The sequence below is a fragment of the Cydia pomonella genome, chromosome 17 (genome assembly GCF_033807575.1).
Source record: "Cydia pomonella isolate Wapato2018A chromosome 17, ilCydPomo1, whole genome shotgun sequence".
Taxonomy (NCBI): Eukaryota; Metazoa; Arthropoda; class Insecta; order Lepidoptera; family Tortricidae; genus Cydia; species Cydia pomonella.
Genome location: NC_084719.1, coordinates 1,752,568 through 1,779,250, shown reverse-complemented (window position 1 = coordinate 1,779,250; position 26,683 = coordinate 1,752,568). Strand labels below are relative to the sequence as shown.

Here is a 26,683-nt window from a genome sequence, read left to right as displayed (position 1 = left end):
GAAGTGATAATATATTTTTTACCGATTTTTTCGTTAAAAAAATGCTTGTAATGGGGGAATAGTTAAACATGTAAAACGCTCTTCTGAATTAATTTCACTATTGATTTTGAGAAAAAGATATTTACCACTATTTAAGAAATAAAAACATTTTTTTGCCAAATCTTAGTCAGAGCATTGTCGACTTACATTCATGTTTTTTTTAATTATCAAATTACTTACAAAAGTGACGTTATCGGAGTGTACCAAGAACACATAATTTTCTCGGAAGCCATTAATTTTCGCAGATCTCACGTGGGGGTAAGTAGCTGTAGGCCCTTTAACTTCGGCATACGTGTGATCAGAACCCCTGGTGTAAATTTATTCGTAAGCGTGACGTGACGTACGCGTTTGCGTTAAGTCTCATTTTGTACGGAATTTAAAAACGGCGCGCCAAGCGGGACGTTTTGGAAACTCAAAATCCCATACAAAATGAGACTTAACGCAAACGCGTACTTCATGTCTCGCTATCGAATAAATTTACACGAAATAAACTTAATAATAATTTACACTTTACTGATCTAAAAGCGACACAGCCGACAGATAATAAACTATAAAATTGAAAATTGGTTTCATATCATATGTTATAAAGAAAAAAAAAAGTGTGACTAAGTTTTTGGCATAAATGTTTAGCAAAGTAATAACCGTAAATCCACCCAATTATTGACCAGTGATTGTAGAAGGGTCGCATTTTTATCACTTGTCATACCTGTCCCGTTTTAACAAGTATGTAAGTGTGAAAGTGACAGGCATAGTGACAAGCGATAAAAATGGAACCATACTGCCACTGCAGCGGTTGTAGAACGGTCGCATTTTTATCACTTGTCACTATGCCTGGCCCGTTTTAACATGTAAGTGTGAAAGTGACGGGCATAGTGTCAAGCGATATAAATGGAACCATGTTGCCACTGCAGCGGTTGTAGAACGGTCGCATGTTTATCACTTGTCACTATGCCTGGCCTGTTTTAACAAGTATGTAAGTGTGAAAGTGACAGGCATAGTGACAAGCGATAAAAATGGAACCATACTGCCACTGCAGCGGTTGTAGAACGGTCGCATTTTTATCACTTGTCACTATGCCTGGCCCGTTTTAACATGTAAGTGTGAAAGTGACGGGCATAGTGTCAAGCGATATAAATGGAACCATGTTGCCACTGCAGCGGTTGTAGAACGGTCGCATGTTTATCACTTGTCACTATGCCTGGCCTGTTTTAACAAGTATGTAAGTGTGAAAGTGACAGGCATAGTGACAAGCGATAAAAATGGAACCATACTGCCACTGCAGCGGTTGTAGAACGGTCGCATTTTTATCACTTGTCACTATGCCTGGCCCGTTTTAACATGTAAGTGTGAAAGTGACAGGCATAGTGACAAGCGATAAAAATGGAACCATACTGCCACTGCAGCGGTTGTAGAACGGTCGCATTTTTATCACTTGTCACTATGCCTGGCCCGTTTTAACATGTAAGTGTGAAAGTGACAGGCATAGTGACAAGCGATAAAAATGGAACCATACTGCCACTGCAGCGGTTGTAGAACGGTCGCATTTTTATAACTTGTCACTATGCCTGGCCCGTTTTAACATGTAAGTGTGAAAGTGACAGGCGTAGTGACAAGTGATAAAAATGCGTGAGTGCTACAGCCGCAGTACTCTACCTGTATATCTATGATTTATGATTTCAATATGAAATTAAGTGTAAACAACATTATTTTTGGTTTTGTTGTGTTTTATCTTCAATTTAATCACATTTAAATAATAGTCACACTTGAACTAGTCAGTTTTGTAATTTGAGTGTTTCTAAAATTATGAATATAAGGTATTTGTTAATTTACGTATACCTATTACTATTTTTTTTTTATGGAGCATAGGCAGGCGTTTGACCACGATCACACCTGATGGTAAGTGATGATGCGGTCTACGGTGGAGCACGCTTACCTATGAGATACCTATTTACTCTAGCCTTGAAGAGATTCAGATTGTACTCATACGGAAACACAGACTCGGGCAGGGCATTCCACTCCTTGGCAGTTCGCATAAGGAATGTAAGTAATTTAGGTATTTTAGGTATTAGGTATAGGTACACTCGTTTCTTTCTCGCTCTTAACACTTTTACCTGTTTGGCCTGACTGACTGACTGGTAAAGAGAGCCTTCTGGCATTAAGTCAACCTTTTGTACTATATTTCGTGTGCAATAAAGATTAAATAAATAAATACATGGGGTAGGAAATTGGTAGCTTTTAAGGTCGTCTAATATTGGCCTTTCGTTTGGTCGGTACTGAATACAGGGTTGTATTCTAACATACGAGTATATAAAACCATCACCTAAATTTGGTATTTATCAAAACAAAATTGTATGAAAATCCTGTATTACATTAATCCCACTTAACGGATTTATTATGCACTACCAACATAGAAAACCATGATAAAAATTAAATATTTAATTGGCAATATTTGAGGCAGCTTATTCGGTCATTATAAATCAAATTATAATTTAAGGAGCACTCAATTAAAACCTCCATTTCAAAAATTTACCTCATTCCGGCTTAATCAGCCTATAAATAAATAAAAAGCCATAGCAAATTGAACTTTGGCTCTTTAAAATAAGATTTCATTTAGCTTGGTTGCGTCTCATTCAAAATTCACCGTTCATGAAACATTTCTAGTTAGCAAGCTCGTTCGTTATTCCGAACGCTTGCCAGTCTACAAAACCAATGAAACCACGCATTTATTAAACGTAATCAGTAAGCACACTTATAGTGGTTCCTTTGAGCAAAATGACCCTCGAGCGCTCAGTATTCGAATGGAATAACTTCAGAGTAGAGGGTGGGGTTTATAGGCACGCAAAGGCGTAAGTAGAAGGATATTTTTACTAAATTGGCTTTTTCGGTGTTGGAAGGAAGACCTTTATTTGAATATTTATTAAACTGGGCGCGACGTTGTTGTGACGTATTTTTTGCTATCTCGTCGACAAGTTTCAGCTAAGCGATTTGATGTCGTGGCGCCAGAGGTCTGCTAACAACAGATAAGGATTCAGTACTCGGCTTTTACATATTTTACTGTAGATCAATAAGCACTAAAGAGTATCTTGAGGATATTCCGTTAACAAAATAGTAAATCCGCATAAAGAAATAAATAGTAGACTGCGCTATCGAAAAGCACAAACAGGAGAACGACCAGCGGCACCCCTTGCATGGACATATCCTGCCACCTGCTCGTCTTAAAAGTCGCAGGAGTTTCATGCGGAACACCAGCCCCTGCAGGGTGAGCTGCCCGATGTGCGCCGCTTGCTGTGGCAGACCCGGTGCCCTCCACCGGACGTGTACGTGCAGGCATTAGAGCATCTACGGGCCTAGTCATAAAGAACCTTGGCCAATTTGGATGTCCTTAAACAGGCGCAGGTCCCAAGTTGGTCGCTGTAAGCAAAACATGGCCAAATGGGGACTGCTCCGTAGCCCCTCGACTCAATGTACCTGCGACACAGCAACGCAAACCATGGCGCATCTACTGGCGTGCCCCGCATGCCTACATCACTGCTCGGAGCTGGATCTGAGGGACGCGACACCCAGGGCTGTCAACACCGCTGCCTACTGGGAATCCATCGTATGAAAAAGGCACCTCGACACGAAAAGAAAACGATGGGAAAATTTTACACGACTCGATCTAGCTCACACACTAAGATCAATAAGGCTTGTAGTGTGGGTGTTAGACGATGATATATATGATATATAGATATGGATAAAATTAAATACTTAAATACATAGTATCTTACATCTATAAATATAACCCAGATTTTGAGCTCGGTATCTCCTGCTCCGTTGCCAGGTGGCCCGATTTGAAGAGTGAAATACGATAACGATAAGTTCTGGTTTAGATAAGTTCTCCTTTAGATTTCGTTTGTATATCGTTTATTTGACAGAAGCAGCTCGATTCGGGCAACCAATGTCACTTTGATGTTAGAAACATCGTAGATAGATCTTATTGAGATCACAGCGGAATCGAAATAAATGTCAATTTTGACATGTCGTTTAGCTATCGATCTTTTAAAGATCTTTCCAAGATCTTAAACGTGTCTTAATTATTCTTCGAATCGAGCCGAGGGTGACTACCGAATAGCTGGATATTATTTTGAGAAATACTTCTAAAATAAGCTTTATTGACACACTGGCAATATTAGTTTAGACATCACGTTTATCTGAGGTCCCACAACGGTTCGCTCCGGTATTTCGCAGAAGATAAACAAAGTACAATCAAATTACATATCTATATAAAAAAATTCAATACTGTTTTCTGATTTCTTATTACGAGTATGCAGCCATAATACGTATACTAAAAACTCATTGCCATTATTATCTTATTATTTCCACTATCCAACACCAAATAGGGTACTTGCCTGCTAGTCAAATCAGTTTCTCTTTTCGAACTGTCAAAGTAACTGCTGTCTCGGTTTTTTTTTCTAATAATTTTCTATTGTTTTTTTTTTATGCAAGGTCTGAAATAATTTATTTTAAATACAGGAAACATCCCTATTGCAAAAATATACAATTAAATGACCATTGTTAGACTTTATTCATTTGCAATAAGGTTCACGATGTGTTGTGCGGACGAGTACTAAAGTGGTCGACTTCACTATATTTTCAAATTCAGATTTTCAATATCCGTTGAACGCAATATCCGAGCTACAGTTATTGACGAGGGTCGGACTGGTGGTGTAATAATGTGAATTGCTGGTAGTATTTAATATTATTTTTAATAATTGTATTACTCGTAAATATAACATTATTTAGGCTACCTCCTAGCCTAGTCGGTAGTAACCCTGCTTACCTTATCGTTATAGATATTTAAAACGTAATTATAGAACTAAGTTTTGCCCGCGACTTCGCATTGAATTAGTAATTTCAGTTGAATTAGTAATTCGGGTAGCTTTTTTTATCCAATCAGCTTTTAATTGATTTCCTTTACAAAATTCCTTACTTGACAGACAATTATAACGCCCTGATAAAGTGTAAAGGCAATGATTCAATCTGAGCATATGCTCACATCAAGTATCAGGCGATGCATCAATTATCTTACTTTCGGAGCGTAAGAGAGATATTTAACCCTCTTGAAGAATGAGTTCAGGAATAAAAACTATCCTATGTTCCCCGGGACTCAAATTTTCTTCTTATCAAATTTCAACGAAATCGGTTCAGTGATTTAATCGTGAAGAGATAACAGACAGACACACTTTCGCCTTATAATATTACTAATATGGATGATGGGTGCTTTTGCCACGAACAGTTATAAGGCAAATCCCTATTGGAACAAAAATGGCGGAGTTGAAGTGAACATTTAACATCCACCGCTAACTGGATTTGCGAGCGAGCCTGGGCCTCGGTAATTGCGTCAGTGGTTGTCGGCCTTAGTTCCTATACTTGAAGTATACCTTTAAAATTATAAGCTATGATTTATCTATACCCAAAGTCTACACAGACTCTGCATTCGAAAGAACAAGATGCCACCACACATACGTGAAATTTTACTTGTAAAATGCTATAATTTGAGCAGTTGTATTTTGTGCTATTTTATACTATGTTACACCCGCAACGTAATTTTTGTTGATCTTCTTAACTTACACGAGTATAGGTCGTAATTGTGGGCGCAACTGAAGTATGCGCTCTCATACAAAATGTGTTCGGAAGTGTAGTGACCTCGATTGTCTTATGTGCTTCATCTAGTTGATGAGATTGTCTGTGCCTTTGTTTCTCGCGTGGAATGATGCTCCCTTTAACCGTTTATTTTTATATTACATGACCTGAGGAAAGTCCGTGATTTTATTTTTTGGAGCGAAAGTCACAAAGACAGGATCGAATGAATTAAATTGTTGGCAACCATATTGTGATTTAAAGACGCGGTACAATTTTTCTAAAACACCGCTCTCAGAATCTACGGGACCTTAAAATAAATTAGGAATATTTCGAATAGTCTAGCTTTTAGAAAGGCGGGTTGATATGACATAAAACGACGACCCCAATGGCCAACGCAACACAACGGGCAACGGTCGGCGGACGAGGAGGGCCTACCCCAAGTAAATGGGACTACCGGTCTAGGGAAGAAGAAGAAGATATGACATAAAAACCGACAAACTGAGAACCTGCTCCTTTATCATTTCATTGGTGCGAGTGAAATGAAGCAATGGAAAGATTCGCATGCCACTGGTACGGTTCGGTAGTTCCGTTGCTTAAGAGCGATCGGACCGCTGTTCCAAAAGGTCGCAAGTTCGAGTCCTGCCCGAAGCAGTGATTTTTCCATTTTTGTTTCAATACAAAAATTTACGAGCAAAATATTTTGACGACTGATATCCACTCAATCGAATTGGCGCGAGTTGAGAACCACCTCTACCGGTGAAACTTAATAGATGAAATAATCGTCAATGCCTCGTATCGGATCCGGCGCGAGGTTTACGATTTCCCGTCGCCGCCGCCTCATTTCCCCGCTTCCTGATCGACTTGCAATCCGTAACAGTTCGCTGGGGCCTAATTGCGTCAATGCACAATATATTTCGGAGATTGATCATCTTTTGTTTCTTGCCGTAGATCGCTTGCTACTGGATTTTGTACGATGATGAGTGGTTAATTATATATTTATCGTAAGGTGATTACAATACATTGTAAAGTCGCCATCAGATATATTGGAGCGGCTAAGGCGCTCACAAATATCTGAACACGCCTCTATTGTCAGGGCGTTAGAGTGCGTGTTCAGATATTTTAGAGCATCTCGACCGCTGCGATATATGTAATGGTGACTGTACAGTTCAGAATACATACGTTTTAAGCATTCGGTTGTTTTGTGCGAAAATCGCAGCGTTAAAGATGACTCACGATAGAACAGCCCGGGTCCAGGCCGAAATATGTAAGGTATATGTAAGGTTACCGGGATATTTTCTATAGATTTAGATTTAGATTTATTTCACAACATAATTATGATTACAGTACAAATTACATCAATGTCAATTTATAAGAATCTATATTGTGATCGTCAGAAATAAACTTGAATAATAACAAGATAATCCAAATAAATTAATTTCAATAATAATATATATATATGAAAATGTTCACCTGAAAAGGATCGTCAAATAATACCAAGAATAAGCAAACACAATGTCAAATCATTATGCAATTATAAATTATACAGTTATGTCAAAAAATTCACTTATTGAATATAATGGGTTGTCCAGTAAAAAGTTTCTCAATAGACGCTTGAATGTTGTATCGGATGTGTCCGTCCTTATTTCTGCAGGTAATCGCTCATAATAAGTCGGACCGATGACACGCGGGTTCTTAGCTGCAAGTTCCATGCGACGTGGAACTGTTCGCAATCGACCTGTAGTTCTAATGTTTATACCAGCTACCTCAACGCGTTTAAACAAAGATAGGTTATTTCTAACATACATAAGGATTTCGAACAAATATAACGAGTAGTGCGTCATTATTTTGTGCGTTACAAAAAGGCCCCTGCATGAATGTCTAGGCTTCGCACCTGCTAGCTAGCACGCTCCTCTTATTGCCTGTTTTTGCATGATAAACACTCGGTTGGCATGCGTAGAGTTTCCCCAAATGAGTACACCATACGTCATTAGTGAGTGGAAGTGAGCGTAGTAAATCGATTTTAATGTAACATACGAAACAAGGGGTTTCAAGTTTTTAGAAAAGGAAGTATCGGATGCCTAGGCCCAGACTCGGGCCGTTTTAACGTGAGTCATTATTTAAACGCCTGCGTTCAACGCAATGCGTTTGCCGCATCTGCGTCCCGAAATCACGACAATGCATTGTCATTTTTAATACGTTAAAACAATGTAGGGCAACTTTGTTTTTTGCATAGAACGCTGGGTCCGCAACGTGACTTAGGCTCCTCACACCTTGCATTTAAAAGCTTGAATTTTAAGGAACGTTCACATGGATCCCAGAGATTGTATGTGTCAAATTTGATTACTGTCGCTATTGTTTGAAACCCATTTAATACCTAAAATCTGTTTTTGCAATCACAATATTTAGTCCGAAACCTTTTTCTTTCGTTAATTTTATTAAATTTGTTTTTCATAGCACTCGTGTACTAATTATGGATCTACTGATGTCTGTTTTATTGAAATCCGCTCAATAATTCGGCGTCCTCTCAAGGCGGCTGTACTAATTTTTCTTCAATAAAACTAGTGTAAACAGGTTGTGAAGGGCAAGAGGGATCTACCGATATGTTATTTGAAAAAATCCGGCCAGTATCCTAAGCTACAGGATGTTCTGAATCATTTGTACTTAGACCCATAACCCTACTTTCTGGTGAAGTCGCAGTCGAGTAAAATGTTGATATTGAGGTAGATCACGTACAAATGTATAGACAAAAGTGGAATTCATATTCCTCCGAGTTTCCTATTAAGATAATGTCCCCTTTTTTTGTTTTTTTTTTTGTTGACGGAGTGGGAATGATTTACGCACGGTGTGTGGGACTCGCCACTCCTTTCCCCTCTCCAGGGAAGAGGGGGGGAGAATTTAGCCCTACCCACTAAACCCACTCCGGCGTTTCACCCTCTTTGCCGTTAATGAGGGCGCACTGGGATCGATGATGACATTCACCACGGCGCCCTCCGAAGATAATGTCCCCTGGAAGCGTATAAGCGCTAAACCTAGATTCAGCAAGTATTTTTTATAATAAGATGCATATTTTCCTAGATACCGTAGATTTAGAGTAAAATGCGAAGTTCTCCAGCATGGTACACAATTTCCAAGATGGCTGCGATTCCTCGAGGACCCCAAATGTCAAATGGTGTGGACATGAAAAAGGGGCCTTTAATTTGTATACATGCCATATTTCAGGACTGTCCCAGAGATTTCGAGGTTTGTTCTATTCCGATTGTGCTATTAGTTAATTACATAACTTAAGGTGCAGGGTAGGGCAAGGCATTCTCCATACAAAGCTTGTGCAAGTTTTATTCGTTAGTTTTGGCACTATAGCATTTAATTTAATTTTTTACTTGTATATATTGGATATACGCAGAACTTGATATAGAAATTTTTCTTAATCTAAAATAAATAACTAACTAACTGCTTTGGCTCAGCGATCCAAAAAGAATCTTGGCCTCCGAAACGAGAGAACGCCACCTGTCCCGATCCAGCGCGGTTTCCTGCCGTGAATTGGCATTCAGCCGACGCAGGTCCGCCTCCACGACATCACACCAGCGGTACCTGGGGCGCCCGATCGGAAAATTAAGAAAAATACAAAAACACAAAAAAATACTACATCAAGCCCTAGCTAATAGGAAAATAAGCATATTTACCAAAAATAAGAACTGTAGCGCAAACACAAACGAAAAAAAACGCGCACAAAGTTTGTATGGAAAGAGCTTGCCCTACCCTTCGCCTTAAGACAGAAGTTCCCTTAACTAGGGACTGAAAAAAATAATCGACTTGGTATTACATGTATCTCACTACTTTTCACGGTAGAAGAACTGAGTTGCGAGACTTGGTTTTTTTACAAGTTTTGTTTTTGATGGCATATTTGACTTTTATATTGATATTGTATAAAAACATAAGCTAAGACGGTGTATAATACAGATTTTTGCAGGTTATTAACGTGTGCCATACACGTCACGTCTCCTACAAAGTAGACTTTTTTTATGGAATGCTCCTAAAACACTACAAATTGCAAGAATATGTAATAATAACACAAAAATCAGAGAACCGTATTAAATATTGAAATATGATACAATATGAAATCAATCTCAAAGCGTCCCCCTAGTTTCGTAGAACAAAGCAAAACTAAATTTAATTACCGAAACATCAATGACAAATACGCACCCATGTTAGCGCTCACACAGTCGAATAACGTCGTAAGCGACTCGCAGTGTTACAGAACGTTGTGATGTTGTAAACTGTTATTTGCGGGCGTGTTAATGAGATTACCGGGAGGACTATTCTAATTGTAAACACAGGTTATTAATTTGATCTGGATATAATTTGTCAGAGTACAGTCATGTCTGAAAATATCGATATTTTGGACCCGGTTACGTCCTTAAACTACGTCCAAAAGAGAGGTATGGGCATTGTGAATTTCATCTCGCTTTGTGTGGTAGGGCACAGCCAGTGGATGTCATTCCAGATCTAGAGCAGAGTCCAACTGGGGAAGTACCTCCACCTTACAGAAAACAGCAGCCAAATAACACTAGACCCTACTCATAGTGTTGTGTTCCTGTCGGTGAGTAAGGTTGCCAGAGCTCAACGAGGGGGGGCGGGGTTACGGTCGGCAACGCGCATGTAACTCCTCTGGAGTCGCAGGCGTACATAGGCTACGGAGACTGCTTACCATCAGGCGGGCCGTATGCTTGTTTGCCACCGACGTAGTATAAAAAAAAATATATAGACAAAGTGCCAAATATACGTATACACTGCCCTAATATATAGGCCATAAGGTCGTATATACTTATTGTCTGCACCTCAATCGTGTTGATATTTTCAGACGTGACTGTACAAAGTGTCTTTTCTTCAGCTGCAAACGACGCTTTTGATACTGACAGATATCCAAAACATTGCGAAAAAATTCCTAAGTAAAGTAGATTACTTTTTTATTCGATTATGAAGATTGAACTTTTACATATTTATGACACGTTAAGGATTAAAAATGATTATGTCATTATTATATAAAACAAAAACATAAGTCGAAAAGCTTACTGTAAGTATATTAATTGGCGCAGTTGGTAGGATCCGTATACATTTCCCCCCGTACTAATTTCATAACTCAAAAGCAGTAACTAAAACAGTAATTTCCATCATACCTTTGTACTGAATATCTTGAATTTAATTTCTTTGAAGTCAACTAAATCAATTTCCGCCCTCCCGTCCATTAATGTACACGTAGTAGTGCTACGCCGCTACGCTTAACGCAGACATTATAATTTCAATTTTAATAAATAGCGTAGTACTTTGCGTAAATGCGTCCGCAGGCGACAGTGATCTTTATTACTTGGATTTATGGTTGATAGTTGAGTGGAAAGCTTGTTAACAGCGTAGTGAATAAATAGGTTACGCAAAGTGCTATATTGCTGCATTTGAGGTATAGGAATCAACAACTTAACACATTCACTAGATACGTTTTCGTAATGCTAAGCTCGTAGCCGATCCTAGTGTTTTCCGCTTTGTAGAGAAAAGTAACTAAGAACAGAGAACCCATAGAGGAACAATTCGACAGAAGCCGCGCCACTGGCGACCAGCTGCGACACTGCAATGGCGGACGTTTTCAATGTGTGCGTGTCCCGAATGTATATCCAGGCGGATTGAGTACATTTTCTCTAGTTTGGTACGAACACCTTTCTAGCTTGGTAATAATTTTAAAGTATGAAAAACAAGTGGGATCACCCTCCACTTTAGGTACAACTTCATGGATTAATATTGTATTTTACGAAAAATAACGTGATAGTTGATTAACGTATCTATGAAAATTTGTCATGTCCCTTTATTTTATTTCAATCGGTATAATTTTTGCAACATTTGACCACGTATTTAATTTTTTCTTCGAACAAATAATGCACTGACATCTTAATTCGACTGACGGCAGATTGGTGTATGAGGCCATAGAGATAACTGTCAATGTGTGCGTGTCGCGCGTAAATACTAGGAAATTGGTGGATGATGGAATCCTAGTTGTGTTTTAGCGAAACTACGTCCTTAGTATTTTAGGTCCATGAGCGGGTTCCCGTCACTCAATGTGTTAAACACTGTTATTTTTCGCTTTCACTTTATTATTCTATGGGTTTTGTGTTTAAGTCCAATTATTCCAAGATTTAGATACGTTAAATATTAGGTCGAGCAACACCGGCTTCCGACACGTCGGAAGGGAGGAGCCTCACTCACTACATACAAATTTCAATCTGTAACCACGACACAAATACATAGAAAATGACTCAGGTCAAAGACAAAATCTTGCACACCTAGATCTCTTTTTGTGTATGGACGAGTCACAACATCCACCGCCATAGGTACAGTTGTACCTATGCTTCGGCAGAGGGGAAATAGTACGAATGCCGTCTCTCTTCCCGGCGTTGCTCGAAGGTCTAGATACAATGATAGGGATCAAATATAGAATAGAATAGAATAGAATACTCTTTATTGGCACACCTCAGTAAAAATATACAAGAAAAATAAACCATTGATTAAATTTACACAAGACAACCTTTGGGTAGCGGATATATTAGTGTTAAAAATGACGTTTTAATTTGAAGACAGAGATACATCATTTTTGACACTGACATAATATCCTATCCATATTGTATCTAGTATAAAGTTCAAAACGGGTCGTAAATTCTATCTAGGTTCACTTCAAGCTGTCTGATCAAAACATTGACAACTTAAAAAAATCGTCTATAATATTCCCAATTGAGTGTTTTATATCGACGATAAAAATATAGTACGTAAGCATATTCATCAATCATAACGTTATAAAAAATGTAAGTTGATATCAACCTAGGTTTGGAAAAAATGCACAAATTATTTATTTACTATCATTTATTGCAACATTGTCACTTTATTTCGTATTAAAATAATTTAAACTTAGATCAATTATAAAAAAAGTTATTTATTAAAAAAAAATTAAGAGGCAATGCTGCAATAAGGCTGGAGTCATGTTTTTTCTTTAAATCTGGATCTTTAAAAGGTTTAAATAAAAATAACAAGTCAGAGGAATGTACTGAATAGTTGTTATTACTTCTTTCACTTCACCGTTTCGAGTTTCCTTTGAGGAACTCGGCGGATGTGATTTCTACATCAACAACGTTTCAAAGTATTTCAATGGACGTTGAAACTGAAATGAACAGGGTAGATATGTTTACTTTATATATAGGTAAAACTTCAACTTATACCTTAGTATCTTAGTAAGTGCTTTAAAAAAATAGTACAGTTTACGACAGATTACTTAGCATAATCTACATATTAAATATCTAATTACGTCATGGTTATTTTTTATCACTTAAATAAAAAAAAAAAAAAAAATATTATAGTCACATTATTACACAAATTGACTAAGTTCCGAGTGGAGTAGAACGGCGAAAAGAAAATCATCTGCAAGAACTAAACCCATCTAACAAATCCTGTAAAGTCCGTCCGGAGAAAGAGAGACAGAAAGAGACGACTCTGGGACATTGACGATTAAAAATCCAAAATTCGTTAATTTTTAACAAGTTTAATATGTTTGACAAGGCTAAAACTAAAATTAAGTTTAAACATTATTTATTTATTTATCGTATGGCGGTTACACACTGGTAAAAAAAAATTAGTACAGTAAGTATTCAAAATATACAATTATACAGGTATAAACTGGCATTCTTCGTTAGGTTTTTGAAATCTTCGGCAGGTCCATTGTATTTGGTAATGGGGCACTCGAACACCATGTGGTGTATAGTCTGTTCCGGATCTCCACACTCGCACGCCGCCGATTCGCTCCATCCCCACTTGTGCCAAAGGTACGAACAATTACCGAACCCAGTCCTCAGGCGGTTCAGTTTGCACCATATTTGCCGGCTTTCACTAAACCCTTTAGGCCGCTCATCTGTGCTAAATTCATAGAGGTTGTTGTTTAATTTGTGTTGCTGGGCTTCCCATTTTTGCAACCACGCTTGGCTTTCTTTCCATGTCGTGCTAAGTATGTGGAAGGTTTTAGCTTGAGGGTTTCGGGACTTAAGTCGGGTGTTTTTGAGGTTGCTAATGTCTTCATGGATGGGCAGCAGAGTATTAAAAGTGATGAAAGTTGATAACATTGAAAGTGATGAAAGTTGTGGTGATAGTTTTTTTTTTTTCTGTCAGAGAAATGCATTTAAGTGTTCACTTAAATACACTTCTCGATTAGAATATGTTGTATGTTAAAATAATTAATATTTCCGTTTAAATTGTTATTTAGTCAAAGAAACCAGTAAATTAAAGACACTTAGCGCGAAGAATTTCGTAAATTGACACGGTATTTCCTGTCCCTATCGCACACGCATAATTATATTACTGTCCCACCGATGATGCCAGCGGTCAATGCCACTGTGCGAGCGGGACTTCAATATAATTATGCACGTGAAATAGAAATAAAAAATGGCGTATATGACCAAAAGTCTGCATGCTTAGCGTCCTTAATTTACCCTGGTATATTTTATATACAAAGGAGAATTATTCTTTTTTTTAAAGACGAACAAAATAAACACGTAGAAGTTCACTTCAATCAAACAATTCATCACCATAATCCCAGTGGCTAATCCAAAAATTATCTGATTTTAATTTTAAAATAAAGACCCCTGGACCACGTATCGAACAATACGTTCCCAAAACACATCTATCCAGCTCAGCGATGCGTAAAGACACTTTAAAACAATTCGGTAAATTGAAAACCCTTGTTGTGCGTACTGGGGCCCGAATCGATGTTTGTAAATCTCAATATTTGTTATTCATATGATACGAGGGTATTTCTAAGTTGTACTTGAATATTATATATTGGATTTTTTAAAATATTTTCACTCAGAATAACAAGCTATTTATTTTGATCCTAGTTCTAGAAAAAAGTGTCCCCGCAATTTTATACATTTTTTGTTTGTCCGTTTATATATATTACGGTCATAGAAAGTTGTATTTATAACGAAAAAAAACGGAATAAAACATTGGGGACATTTAATATTATTTACTTTATTGTATTCTTCTGCTGTGAGCTGTAGACCTCGTGAGCATAATTTAAAAATAAATAGATGGTATGATGCTTTTTTTTAAATTTTCTCAAAACTGAATTGACAAAAAACATACAACCATCGAACCTGCTCAAAAAAATTCACGAGAATCGGTTGAGAATTGCGACCTATAGAGGACACGTCCGGATATACGAAAGGCATCTTTGCCCTAACTAAAGCGGAGACGGATAGAACTTTAAATAGAAATGCCTACTAACTTGGCTGCTCGGTGCATCTTGCTTGAATTTATTTTTTCGCTAAGATGGGAACTGAAAAAAACAACTAACCTAGCTTATTTAGTTTCTGAATGAGCTTTGTTACTTTAATTCAAAAATAACCCATTAAACCAAAAAATATTACTTTGCTAATCCACGAAAAATAAACAAGGTAGTCAATCAGTGCTAACCTGTTATTCTTACTTGCGTATTTTTACATGCAATTAATGTAAAAATACGCAAGTAAGTATAACGGGTTGGCACTGATTGACTACAACATTATTTTTTCGCGGATTAGCAAAGTAATATTTTTTGTTTTAATTAGTATGGATTTCCGCAAAGTAACGCCTGATTGTATTCATTATTTAAAAATAACTAAACTTACTTAATTCGAACGTACACTGATATCAGAATTATATTTGATGATATTGATATTTAGCTATCCTGCGTCACATTCGCACCAATAAATTGTACGGAAAGTTCGAGCAAAATGTAAATGAATGAAATAATTTAAAATATAAGTCATTTTGATGTCAGTGCACGTTCGAATTGGCCTATTACGTTATACATTTATAAGGACTACCGAGTGAAGTCAAACAGATCGAATTTAGTAAGTCAAGTGGAATCGGCATTTCGTACTGCGAGCCATGCCCAATTCCAAGGTATCATAATATATTAATAACAAATCAAGTTGCGATGTTTATACTTAGAATAGGCCGCCTGGATTATAATTCCGATATTCATCTGGTGATATTCAGAGCTTGACCAAACTCATTGTTTTCATTGAGCAAGTTAAATTGTGTCCGCATACTTTGCCTAATCCGACATGGACCAGGTATAGATGGTGTCATTTTGTTTAGGGACCTTTAAGGATGACTCGAGGCAGATCGGGCCAGGCCCGGGCCGAGGCGTCTGACACGTCATTTTCTATGACGGCTGATAGGTGATCACGTGGTGCTCTCCATGGAAAACGAATCACCAGAAGCTCTGGTCCGGCCCTGGCCCGGTCTAGCATGAGCCATCATTTATCCTGTTCGAGACCTTTAAAAAATCAAGGGCTCCTCACATAAACTAAATGCCAATGAGACATTTATGGCCTGAACTAATTAAGATTAAGTCATTCTAATAGATGGCTATCAATCGTTGCATCTTTGAGGTAAAATTAAATTCGACTTCCCCCGTGGATAAAATAATAACTAGCTGTTTGTTATTGACAAGTCCCGTAAATCACGCGATTCCCTCTTTACTATACACGGGTAGTTTATTGTCACGCGTGCAATAGAGTATTTAAGAGCAAGTTCGGCCTGGCCAGCCACATTAGGGCTCATGCTAGACAACGTCCATAATATGTTTATTTGGGGTCGCCGTCATCGAAAACGATGAGGAGGACTATAGTTTAAATATAAGATAATAGTACATTACTATAGAGGTCGGGAAACAAAGGGTTGCAAGTCAAGTAGATATAGACAGTTAGGGAAACGCGGCCGGCAATCCCGTTTCTCGCCGAGATTTGTACGGTGCTTTTATCAAACTTGTAATGAAAAAAAAAACTAATTACAAATCAACTGATGGGTGAATGCATTACTTTGTGTTTACAATTTGGCTTTTAAAAAAGGATGGTTATTTACAGGCCTAGGTGTATAAAGTTGTATGCAATTCCTTTATATATATCATCTTCACTCATATTACCGGATACGTAGTTTCGGATCTAATTTGAAGTAAGTCTTTTGAGAAAAATACATTTATACGTAATGACCATAAAATATGTACGGAGATGTATCGACAACAAAAGCAGAAAAACCGGCCAAGAGCATGTCGGGCCACGCTCAGTGTAGGGTTCCGTAGTTACTCTTCCCTCACAATAAGCTAAACTGGAGCTTAAAGTATAGTCAATTGTAAACCAAGGGATGAAACGGTACCTTTCACCCGAGTTAAACAAATCAGCAAATTTGCATAATCAGTACATATTTAAAGTAAGTAAGTCTTTTTACTATGAAGGGGAAACTTTTTGCGATAACTCAAAAACAACTAAATTGATCATGTCCGCTATAGTTTTCATTTAATGTATTTCTTAAGCTCTACTTCCACGATTTTTTCATATTTTTTGGACCTATGGTTCAAAAGTTAGAGGGGGGGGACACATTTTTTTTTCTTTCGGAGCGATTATCTCCGAATATATTCACTTTATCAGAAAATGTTTGTTGAAGACCCCTATTAGTTTTTAAAGACCTTTCCAACAATACCCCACACAGTAGGGTTGAAGCCCCAGAAAAAAATCACCCCCAATTTACGTAAAGGGGAGGTACCCTAAAAAAAAAATTAGTTTTTATTATACGATTTTATCGGCTTTATTGATTTATATATCCATGCCAAATTTTAGCTTTCTAGCACTAACGACCACGGAGCAAAGCAGACAGACAGACAGACAGACGGACATGGCGAAACTATAAGGGTTCCTAGTTGACTACGGAACCCTAAAAAAGACACAAAATTGACCCAACTTAGCTTGCTTTTAGGAGTTTTATAATACTGGCAGCTCTTCTTATTTGCAACAATATACGAGTATGAGAGAAAGATCCACTGCGAGTGAAATCAAAATTTAATCCTAAAAAGACATCAAATTAAATAAGTACAATTGTAAAGTTCGAATAGGCTTAGTGACTTGTCAAATGTTGAAACAAGTTATTAGTTTCGGGCTTTGCCTAAGACCACTTGTCAATCTAAAGTTAGGCCAGACAAATCTACAACAGGGTCTGACTAGCATTTATTTATATATGCTGTAGGGCTGACACGACCTCGATTGTAAGCGTAGAATAATTACGCAACTTTGACAACCCTTGGGGCGGAAGGAAAGTAAACACAATTATTAGATTATTATATTTGTCTGTGCAACTCCGCTTAAACAAAAATGAACTCAAACCCAAGTGGAGAAGATTGTTATTCACTTGGCATGTGATATAATCAAGATTATAATAATTATTGTTTGGCAAGGGATGTGGGTTTGACATTTAATTCTTCCCTGCTTATTTTATAGTAGAATTCGCCTAAGGGAAGAAGTTAGATAATTTATGAAACCGTTTCTTCACATTTTGAAGAAAACTGATTACTATATTAGTAAAAAATATTACCTTTAGCTTTGTGCTCATTTTGAAATGAAGGTCCACGAAAATCTAAATTTTGTTATTTTATTTTTATCTGTCTCTGTATCGTTCGAATATGCAAGAATGATAGAGAGGTTAGATAACGAAATTTCGATCTTCTTGTGTTGCGGTAGACCCGCAGATTGTGATGGATTTTGGTAGTGGCGCCCCCTACGCAGAGTTTCGCGTAATATTTCTTATTAGAATATCATAAAAAGGGAAAGGGATCGTATTTAAGAGCAATCCTACAATTATGATCATATACGCCTGATTTTTTTAAATTGTTGTAATTACACTATCATGGATTATTTAGGGAAAAGTGGTATATATAGGGACATTATTACACAAATTGATTAAGTCCCACGGTAAGCTGAAGAAGGCTTGTGTTGTGGGTACTCAGACAACGATATATATAATAGATAGATAGATAAAATCTTTATTCAACTACAACTTACATGCTTTGTGACACAAACAAATAACAAGAGAAAAAGAAAATTGACAAGAGACAAAGAAAAAGTAACATACAATTTGACACTAATATCAATAACAATGTATTACGTGTCTTATTTTTAGATTAATAGAGATATTAGTAGAGGGTCATGTGTTGTGGTAAAGAATAGGCGCTGACTCAGCATAAATGCTGCGGAGACCACAGCGCTGATCTTCCGTCAGAACCTTAAAACCTACACTAATAAACGACCAGTACCCCTAGTGTAACTAAATTCGATTTTGAAACTTGACGTACGCGTTTGCGTTTAGTCTCATTTTGTATTGGATTTAGGAAGAGCGCGCCAAGCGGGACGTTTTGGAACCTCAAAATCCTATACAAAATGAGACTTAACGCAAACGCGTTCGTCACGTTATGATGTCGATCAAAGTTACACTAGGGGTACTGTGCCCCTAGTGTAACTAAATTCGATTTTGAAACTTGACGTACGCGTTTGCGTTTAGTCTCATTTTGTATTGGATTTAGGAAGAGCGCGCCAAGCGGGACGTTTTGGAACCTCAAAATCCTATACAAAATGAGACTTAACGCAAACGCGTTCGTCACGTTATGATGTCGATCAAAGTTACACTAGGGGTACAGTAATACAGAAATACTGTTCGAATTTGTGTTTGAATTCGGGTTATCACTATCATAAAGTAATTAAATACGAACAATTTTAACAAATTAGGCGTATTTCAAATTGGATATAGACAGATAACCAATAAGTGTTTAATGTTGAAAGCTTTAACTCTAAACTTACTTAAATACTTAGATAACGAAATTTCGATCTTCTTGTGTTGCGGTAGACCCGCAGATTGTGATGGATTTTGGTAGTGGCGCCCCCTACGCAGAGTTTCGCGTAATATTTCTTATTAGAATATCATAAAAAGGGAAAGGGATCGTATTTAAGAGCAATCCTACAATTATGATCATATACGCCTGATTTTTTTAAATTGTTGTAATTACACTATCATGGATTATTTAGGGAAAAGTGGTATATATAGGGACATTATTACACAAATTGATTAAGTCCCACGGTAAGCTGAAGAAGGCTTGTGTTGTGGGTACTCAGACAACGATATATATAATAGATAGATAGATAAAATCTTTATTCAACTACAACTTACATGCTTTGTGACACAAACAAATAACAAGAGAAAAGAAAATTGACAAGAGACAAAGAAAAAGTAACATACAATTTGACACTAATATCAATAACAATGTATTACGTGTCTTATTTTTAGATTAATAGAGATATTAGTAGAGGGTCATGTGTTGTGGTAAAGAATAGGCGCTGACTCAGCATAAATGCTGCGGAGACCACAGCGCTGATCTTCCGTCAGAACCTTAAAACCTACACTAATAAACGACCAGTACCCCTAGTGTAACTAAATTCGATTTTGAAACTTGACGTACGCGTTTGCGTTTAGTCTCATTTTGTATTGGATTTAGGAAGAGCGCGCCAAGCGGGACGTTTTGGAACCTCAAAATCCTATACAAAATGAGACTTAACGCAAACGCGTTCGTCACGTTATGATGTCGATCAAAGTTACACTAGGGGTACTGTACCCCTAGTGTAACTAAATTCGATTTTGAAACTTGACGTACGCGTTTGCGTTTAGTCTCATTTTGTATTGGATTTAGGAAGAGCGCGCCAAGCGGGACGTTTTGGAACCTCAAAATCCTATACAAAATGAGACTTAACGCAAACGCGTTCGTCACGTTATGATGTCGATCAAAGTTACACTAGGGGTACAGTAATACAGAAATACTGTTCGAATTTGTGTTTGAATTCGGGTTATCACTATCATAAAGTAATTAAATACGAACAATTTTAACAAATTAGGCGTATTTCAAATTGGATATAGACAGATAACCAATAAGTGTTTAATGTTGAAAGCTTTAACTCTAAACTTACTTAAATACTTTATCTGGAGGAGAAGAAGGTAAGGAGAATGGACTGCGTTAATTAAAAAAATCCTTAATTAAAAAATCGTTAATTAAAAAAAACAAAACTCCCAAAAAAAGCAAATGATTTTTTAAGAAAGCCGAAACAAAAGGTTTCACGTAAAATAGCTGGCACAAAAAAAAACATAATTTTGAACGAAACCAAAATAAAAAGGTTCGAAGGATAACGTAGTAACCAGTTAATTTAACCGGTATTCAATCCATACTTAGGCTGATTTACTCACAACATATTCCTCTACCAAAACCCGTTATATGAAATAAAATTCCGCACATAAGCTCCAAAATGCAATGATACACAAAATTCATTTATCATTAATTTCAGTTTTAATAAATCCCCGTATACATTGTTTTGTTCGTCGCGGTCTCGATACGCAGTCGCGCGTGACGGCCAACAGATACCGGCATTTCTGTACAATTTAATGAAAGCTACATTTTGACACGAGGCGACCGGTCCGGTCATGTCGCCATTATGCAGGCAATATTGAAAAAGGGTTCATTTGAATTGGGAATTAAAGAATTCTCTTCTAATTTTCACGCAAGTTGGTACTTGCGAAATGGACAAATTAGTTTAATTACGCATCTCGCTCGCAGTTATTGATGTGATTGATGCCATTTAAATGTTAATATTGTTTAAAATCGACTTCATAATGAAAGATATACACAATTGATAGCGTAGCCCTTGTCGAGGCCTTCATGCGATTATTTGTTCCTAACCAGTACACTCGCGCGCGGCGTCACCCGCTGTTAGCAGAACGCGGCGCGCGCACGCGGGCGCACGCACAGGCGCCGGTCGCGCGCGCGCACGCTCTACTCAACTCCGTGCTTGAGGCACACCCGGAGTGTGACTTGTTTGTGAGTGCAATCGGACGATTGATGACTGAGTGTAAGAGAGTGATAGAGCGAGAGATGCCTGTAAGTAGTATTATATAATGTGATTATGTAGATACTTTTGTACTCAATGTAATACTGTCTCCCAATTTGTGCCGCTGTGGCTTTAGCTGTTAAGGTGCAATTGTAAACTGATTAAATAAATAAACAAATATAAAACGCACTAGGTCTTGAGTAATTGATTTATTTGTGAATTAAGTACATGATAATATTAAGTCCGACGACCGACGCTCACGTTGGCGCGGGAAGCTCTCTTGACAGCCGCGCCCATGACAGCTGGGCTGTCAGGGCACGTTTACAAACCCGGACAATATAAATATTAACAACTAGTATCAAAATAGAAATAGTTTGATGACAGACGGTGTTTTCCAAATAATAATGATATAAATTATCTTACATTTCTAACAATACGTTATTTTACGAGGTTTCATTTCCTTTATTTTGGGGAACTTCTGCTGACTCTCAAGGGTTACTACCCATATGTGCTTTTTTCTGGAGAGGCAATAATTAGATGTGCTTAGATTTTTCATTGGAGTTTTTAATGACGAAACGAGTAAGTGTCGGTGGCCAAATAGATGGTGGATGGTGGATGGTGATGGTGATGGTGATGGTGGTGGTGGTTGGTGGTGGGATTTCCTATTCAGATTTCATGGGCTTAGAATCCTGAATCATAGTTTCTTTCGAGGTATACGTAGGTTTTGTATATTCCATATTTTTATATTGTATATGTGTATTTGTCATATTGTATAATGCTTATGTTTTAGTGTTAGTTGTTCTAAAGATATTGTTGAAAACTCCTCAACTCATCTCCTCCTCTTCTCCTCCTCCTCTGGAGTTGCAGGCGTAAATAGGCTACGGAGACTGCTTACCATCAGGCGGGGCGTATGCTAGTTTGACACCGACGTAGTATTAAAAAAAAAACTAGTTTCGTTTTGTGCTCTTCAAGCAATCCTATTCATTATATAAGCTAATAATTATTATATCATTTATACAAGCAGGAATGAAGATAATGACGAACCAGATCAGTGCTTTTACAATTTCATTATTTTCTCATTTAGATTGCCATCGTAAGTAAATACAAACTGAAAACAATTATTGCGCAGCAAATTAAATGGTTTTCAACAAAAACGCGTCCATTCTCCATCAAAGAGCAAAATCCTCAAAGTAAAAGTAAATTGTTGCTTTATTTAAAAGTACCCAAAATGAAACTGGCCTGGAGCTCGAGGGTAATCTGTGAAAATGTGGTCTACCTGGAAAACTTTTCAAACACCTCAATTGAAAAGTACCTGAATACATTATAACACTTGAACAGTGGTTTAAACAAAAATATATGCTGCTTTACAAATATGCCAAAAAAGGCCCGATTCGAAGGATAATTAAGACCCGTTAAAGATCTTGGAACGATCTTTAAAAGATCGATAACTAAACGACATGTCAAAATTCACGTTTATTTCGATTCCACTGTGATCCCAATAAGATCTATCTACGATATTTCTAACGTCAAAGTGACATTGGTTGGCCGAATCGAGCTGCTTCCTGTCAATTATACGACATGCAAACGATATCTAAATGAGAACTTATCTAAACCAGAACTTATCGTTATCGTATCTCATTCTTCGAATCGGGCCGATGATCAGTCAAAATAATCTCATTAGACACATAAATGTGAAATGAGAGCCAAGTTCAGTCAAGTATTCGGATATCCTAATACTTGACTGAACTTGGCTCGCATATGCGTCGTGGTTGACTTCGCCGGCTAAATAATTGTGATCTATAAGGGTGCCAAGTTTATAGGCTATATTATATTTTTCTACGTTATTTTCCTAAAATTTTGGTTTGTTGGTATAAAAACTAGCCAAGAAAAATCCTGATCTTTCATTACATACCAGGTGAACTAAAACTTGGCACTCATATAGATCTCAATTCTTTTGCCGGCGAAGTCAACAACGACGCATATTTAGACACACTTATTTTTTGACGGGTTGTCATAACTTTTTCTACAGAAATAATTAGTACGAGTATTAAACATGATTGATTGAAACTTAAATTAATTTGTGCTATTACAAATTCTAAAGGCGCTTAATGTGTAAATAAAGACTGTGTTTCTTAAAAAATATAACAATTAGAAAAAAAAACACAGATTTTTTATCTTCAGTTTGTAACCACACAATTATACCCACCTGGATGCTAAATTCTAGTATGATAGGTCAACTGGAAGTGAGGTATTTTTATGTTGTTAGGTCAGTCAGTCAGTTAGTGAGAACAATCCCGGTTTTTAGATGTTTGTATCTTAATAACCGGTTAAGTTAGTTAACCTTAAGGGTTTACTTATTAGGATGAACCACATTTTACACTCACACACAAATCTAACAAAATTGATATGAAAGGAAAATACTAAAAATAACCTAATGCCACTTACTTTACATATTCGACATTCGAATTTTGTATTCATCAAGATCAAAGGGAATCCAACAAAAGTGTTTCACGGTTGACAAATAGGTGCTTAAGGTAACATTGTGGGGTGTTGAGCAGAAAATTTGCGTTGATTTCGCTTTCAGCTGCAGACGAGTGAAAGAGTGGTATTGAGATTTTGGAATTTTAACTTGTTTTGTTATTGATATGATCAACTGCTCAATTCGAACAATGCTTATAAGCAGGGCCCGTATATTTCATACCGTTGACGCAAAAAATACGTTAAATAACATATGGGGAGTTTTTTTTACGACGCTACAAGATAACTTATTGACGCGTGAAAAATAAATACTTGTTACGTAAAAAACACTTATAAAAATCAAAAGTATGTATTATTTAATAAACTAATAGACTATTATTTAGTTGAGTGCCAATAAGATGCTGTAGTTTTACAATAAAACCACATAAAATCGTTCATAACCTTTTTAACCGAATAAGTTGAAAATTTAAGCGAAGCGCTGGTGGCCTAGCGGTAAGAGCGTGCGACTTGCAATCCGGAGGTCGCGGGTTCAAACCCCGGCTCGTACCAATGAGTTTTTCGGAACTTATGTACGAAATATCATTTGATATTTACCAGTCGCTTTTCGGTGAAGGAAAACATCGTGAGGAAACCGGACTAATCCTAACAAGGCCTAGTTTACCCTCTGGGTTGGAAGGGCAGATGGCAGTCGCTTTCGTAAAAATTATTGCCTACGCCAAATCTTGGGATTAGTTGTCAAGCGGACCCCAGGCTCCCATGAGCCGTGGCAAAATGCCGGGACAACGCGAGGAAGAAGAAGTTGAAAATTTAACAACACTAGACTACTAATTAATAAAGAAACATAAATATTTTATCTTTAAAGAAGCACCCATTGTGGGTTGAAACCTCCGTGGTTCATACAAAACAAATCTAAGCTTTACGGAAACATTTTTCTATTATATTACGTCTCAGTTTCCTAATTTTTTCAGGAGGAATTTTTCCATAAAACTCGAGTAATTTGAGAATTCACCTTGTGAATGCTGTTATATATATACGCAATGAAAGTCGGATTTTTTAGATTTTCCTTCCTCATAGGAAAATTCCAGCGCTCACAAATTGTTCAATGTAATTTATTACAAATTATTTATGTATTCTTGTTTGTAATAGACACATTAAAAATTATAACACTTGTTTTAGTTAATTGCCGAGAAGGCGCTGCCAGCAACACTGATATTTGTTGAAAAAATTAAAAATAAAGTTCTGAATAAACTAAAAAAAACAGCCTAAAATATATAATACATATGTATTCAGGGATCACGGAAACGACTTCGATGAAATTTGGGGTTTTCTGGGGCGAAAAATTGATCTAGCTAAGTCTTATCTTTGAGAAATCGCGCATTTTTCTGTTTTTTTTTTTTTGCTTTCTGAGCAAAGCTCGGACAAAGTTAGGTTTAATAAACGGCGGAAGTTTCTAGGTTTCATCTTTAAATAAACATAATTATGCATAATAATAACTACAAATCGAAATATTTAATCGAATAAAAATGTTAACCTTAATTACTACTGGGCACTGAGCATAATAATTACCTATACTTTCCATGTATACAAAGAACCAAATAATGTTTAAAGTTTTCTTAATAATTTCATCAATAACTTATATTTAGCTACCTAATTATAATTATTTTCATTTCATTCAAGTTAACTAAATGATTTTGTTAAGATTTTTATTTTACATAACTCGAAATGCGTCTCATTTGCACCGTACGTATATACTAAAATAAGATCAATTTGTTACGTTCGAATAACGTACGGTCAGGAACATAACCTAATTGCCAACATATTCCTACATGTACCACTAAAAGTGCGCAATATTTCCTCGCCAATAGTAATGGCAATATTAATGCTCGGCAATTTTTAATCCTCTGCAATTTCGCCCTCCATTCCAACCTTTCACGCTCAATCACGCTGTCAGCTTACTACTTACACCCTTCGGTCACCCCCTCTGGGAGGTCAAGGAAATGGCTACAATATACGGAGGGGGGGAAATTGTGTTGCACAGCGCTTTCGTGTGTTATCCAAACTTGAACAATGAAGAGTAATTTTTGAATACAGATAGAGAGTACGAGTAGTAAATGTATATAGTGTTCTGTATACGCGCCGCATGATTTCGCTTTGTTGTAGATGGCGCTAATTCATTCATCGCGCTAATAGTTATTTGTTAGACATAGTTGTTGTTTTTACCGCTCGGGCATATTGTATTGCATATTGATACCCGAGCAAGCGAAAGATTCCAAAATCAAACCATGAGCGTTGCGAGTGGTTTGAAAAGTAGAACCATGAGCGTTGCGAGGGTTTCGTGGGGTTAAATAAATTTTGCCCCCGAGTGTAACACTAGACCCTACTCATAGTGTTGTGTTCCTGCCGGTGAGTAAGGTTGCCAGAGCTCAGCGAGGGGAGGGAGGGTTATTAGGGTCGGCAACGCGCATGTAACTCCTCTGGAGTTGCAGGCGTACATAGGCTATGGAGACTGCTTACCACCAGGCGGGCCGTATGCTTGTTTGCCACCGACGTAGTATAAAAAAAATAACACGACATTTTTCACCACATCAACCCGAAAAAAATATTAACTATAAGATATCAAACAAAATCAAACCAAATGAATGACACTAAATATTTATCAAACGATCAATATAAAAGGAAACAACTCAAAATTTGCATCTAATTACTTTGCCCCACATGTGGATAAAACGCAATTTTCTCGTCAGTTTTTGGACTATCAACAGAGCTTTTACGAGCCGGCGTGG

At 37.2% G+C, this 26,683-nt stretch overlaps 1 protein-coding gene across 1 annotated transcript in view; it reads left to right on the top strand.

Moving 5' to 3' along the window:
- Positions 1–26,683, top strand: part of LOC133526927 (acetylcholine receptor subunit alpha-like 1) — a 488,080-nt gene that overhangs the window by 9,758 nt on the left and 451,639 nt on the right. The gene's annotated exons all lie outside the window — the stretch shown is intronic.